Raw genomic sequence first — 3,866 nt, 5'->3', positions numbered from 1 at the left:
ATTTCCCACGCATTTTCCTGTATATCCAAGTTCCTGTCATGAGTTTTCTCGTACGAACTCTCATTAATTTTAAATATTTTGAATGGCATCCTCATGGTGGAGGGTATAAAAGCTCGGCCAGGCCGAAGTTAATATCGTTTTAACTTAGCTTGAATGTTGAAATAATAAATCTGATCCACAATTCTTAAAAAAACGAGATTTTCTACCCCGACAGCGCACATATAAGCCCATACCATTGCAGAGACTATTCTGAGCTTCACGGTCGGGGTTGTGAGCTTAGGGTCCACGGGTTTATTCGCCCTGCGCCATATCAGATTCAGATTTATATATAAATATGCTATATATAGTTTCGTCCGATTTTACGTAAATGGAGCAACATATTGCCAATATTTATCCGATTGAGACAAAATTTTGCACAGCGTACTAAATTAGGTCATGATTAATGAATGCGAAGTTTTGTTGTAATCGGGTCAGATTTAGATATAGCTCCCATATATAGTATCGTCCGATTTAATATAAATAGTGCACCAAACTTTCAATATTGGTACGATTGAAGCAAAATTTTGCACAGCGTACTAGATTAGGTTCCGACTGATGAATGCGAAGTTTTGTTGAAATCGATTCAGATTTAGATATAGCTCCCATATATAGTTTCGTCCGATTTAAAGTAAATAGTGCACCAAACTCTCAATATTGGTCCGATTGAAGCAAAATTTTGCACAGAGTACTGAATTAGGTCCCGACTGATGTATGCGAAATTTCTATATCTACAGGATATTTTAGATATTAACATGTCTTGCATGTACCCATAGTGGTGAAGGGTATCGTATAGTCGGCCCCGTCCGCCTTTTGAACTTTCCTTACTGGTTTTAATTCTCTAACGTCAGTTTGAGAGTCCCCATTATGTTTGGGAATTTGCGACATAAAGCATTACAATATATTTTCTACAAAACCAAGATTTGTATTAGAACTTAAAGCGGACTTTAACCACTTTCAAAATAAACGACTCATTTGCTACCATGCGAATTTTTACCGGCTTACATTTTTCTATAACATATTTCTTTATTAGCTGTTTTTTTAAGGTTATAACATGAACACGAGGGACATCTTATATACCCAATGTAGTGGGTACAGATTCCCAAAATTCTTTTTTCGTGTCCCTGAACGAACTCCAACCGGATTTTCGGTTTTTGGGGTTTATGAATGGCTTTTTCAGTACAACTCTACCATGAAGACCTTGTTTTCGCTAAATTTTTCGAATTGTTTTTTGAGTAGTTTAAGTGCATTTTTTCTTTAGATAAATATTTTTAAAAGTTTGATATTTTTTTTCGAAAATATTGTTAAGTACAGGTCTCGATAATGTGAACTAATTAATGTCGGGTAGTTCATGTTTTCGAATTTGCTCACATTTTCGATTCGACCAGCTTTTTTACCGGCAATACTCTGATTTTTTTAATTCTCTAATGTCAGTTTGAGTTTCCAGATTATGTTTGGGAATTTGTGCCCTAAAACATGACAATAGATAACGTAATATGTTTCGACCACTTTTCTAGAAAACCAAAAATTGTTTCAGAACCAAAAATGGACTTAAACCACTTTCAAAATAAACGACTCATTTGCTACCACTCATTTGTTACCGTCTTAGTCCCAATTTAGATTAGGCGAGTTTACTTGCGGCAAGTCTTTGTTTGTAGGAGAGAGGTTGTGATTGTGATATTAAATTTATCTTATCTTTTAAGCTTATAAAATGAACACGAGGGACATTTTATATACCCAAAGTAGTGGGTCCGTCCGGCATTGTTTCTTTCCTTAGTAATTTCTTTTTTTACATATATTTCAAGTACCATAGTGTGGTCGCGTCGACTTTAAATCTCCTTAACCTTACACAAAATAGATACATATTAAGAGAGTAGATCCCGTACGTAGTTTCTCTTAACGCAATCAATATATGCTTCCCGAATGAGACAAACTAACGATACTACTGGGTAAGGTGCCTCTGTCTTTGGCTACTTTTATTACAATTCATGTCGATCATTATGTCAACGCATTGAATAAGCGTGTCAATCAAGATCAGGGTTAGCCAACAATACATATGCAAACTGCTATGATTGTGTTGGACACACGCATAGATCCGTTGGGAGAGTAATTTTCGCTCTCTCGGTGCAGATCGTCTATGTTAAAGCATTGCAAAGCATACGACATGTTCGATGTCGAGAATAATGTTGAGTTCGAACACAGAACTGTGATTGTATTGGTACTCTCCCAAAGCGCCCACGGGCGCCTGTTTGGTGAACAGTGATCAAGATGGAAGTGTCACTGATATGTGGCGACAATATTGCCTTGATTATTGTGCGCTCTTCACTCACGTTCTCTCGGACCAATAACATCCATGCTTCGTACTAGTAATGATGCTTCTATTTTCCTTTTGATCGTTGATTCGTGATGACGATGCAACTACTGCTGATAGTTTCTTCGGTTTTTGTTGCTGATTCTTATGTTTGTGGCGCATTCGCCGCACACCGAACAACAACCGACTAAATAACAGCAACGTTTCGAACAGTGGCAAGCGAATTACGACCGATAACGATGTTGGTTGGATAAATTTGATTTATAGATCTTCAATCAAATTTTAATGAGATGCGCTGTTACGTTTTACTTACACATGTTGTCAGACCAGATGCGGCGGCTTCGTTTTAAGTAGGCATTAAAAATGGCTTCAATTATTTAATTGAATTGTTTGTTAATCGTAACATCATTATTTGTTTAAAACATAAACTTTCACGAAATTTTCTTTTACTTGGATTTATTACCAATTCTTTTACTTGGATTTATTACCAACTAAAATACTATGAGGTTAGAGTCAATGTCATTAAGATTTGTAGTTTTGACATAACTTTGCATTGATATTTATATTATAAACGACATGATTTCGAGTCACAAATTAAACGTTTAATTATATTGTTAATTTTCATTAGCATAAAATTCCAGATTGAGATGTATCGCAAATGCTACTTTCTATTCGAGAATGCCACTTTCAAAACCCATTTTTGTCAGTGTATAGGAAAATTTCAGTTTGTCAGCGTTGACAACATGTCTTCGGTAGCCGTGATCGTCTAGTGGTTAGGACCCTACGTTGTGGCCGTAGTAACCCAGGTTCGAATCCTGGTCACGGCAATGTTGAAATAAACATTGTCACGGAGAAGACTTTATTTTTTAAATACAATATTTTTAGTCACTCAAAATATGTATTGGAATAAATTTATAAAAGAAACAAAATAAAAAGGTCAGGGTTTTTAAATGAGACAAAGAAAAAATTTCTTTAATTCGATTAAAATAAATTGTGGAATTTATTGATGATGTAACAATATATAAGAGAAAATTCCATGTTAAATTGTTAATACATTTGTGATAGATTTTTACACACTATTTATAATCATTATTATGTTTTATTTGTAAACCGCAAATTTGTTCAGATATACAAATATTGGAATTTGAAAACCAGATTATTTTACATAATAGCGGCAACTGGCTACCTAGTTAGATAGACGGACAAGCCCCCAATAGCCGTGATCGTCTAGTGGTTAGGACCCTACGTTGTGGCCGTAGTAACCCAGGTTCGAATCCTGGTCACGGCAATGTTGAAGCAAACATTGTCACGGAAGGGAGAGTTATTTTTTTACAATGGCGCTTGGCCCAGAAATCCATTTTTTTTTGTGACAAAAAGTTCATTCCTGTTAGAGCCGATAAAATTTTGAGCCTTACATCAGTAAAAGTCAAAATTTCATATTTTTGTGAACTCTACACAATTTACATGAATTTCAGCAATATTTGATGGGGATTTTTCCTAAAATCTGAAAACCCCAAAA

At 35.3% G+C, this 3,866-nt stretch overlaps 2 non-coding genes across 2 annotated transcripts; both read left to right on the top strand.

The window, feature by feature from the left end:
- Positions 1-3,102: 3,102 nt before the first annotated feature.
- On the top strand, positions 3,103-3,174 carry Trnah-gug (transfer RNA histidin (anticodon GUG)). Its single transcript has one exon. It is a non-coding gene; the product is annotated as a tRNA-His (tRNA).
- Positions 3,175-3,563: 389 nt separating this feature from the next.
- Positions 3,564-3,635, top strand: Trnah-gug (transfer RNA histidin (anticodon GUG)). The gene has a single exon. It is a non-coding gene; the product is annotated as a tRNA-His (tRNA).
- The last annotated feature ends 231 nt before the right edge of the window (positions 3,636-3,866 follow it).

This window comes from Musca vetustissima, unplaced genomic scaffold (genome assembly GCF_032173495.1).
Source record: "Musca vetustissima isolate MV318-11 ecotype Yass unplaced genomic scaffold, APGP_CSIRO_Mvet_v1 utg9576, whole genome shotgun sequence".
Lineage (NCBI taxonomy): Eukaryota > Metazoa > Arthropoda > Insecta > Diptera > Muscidae > Musca > Musca vetustissima.
The sequence above is the reverse complement of the archived record's forward strand: the minus strand, read 5'-3'. Positions and strand labels throughout refer to the sequence as shown.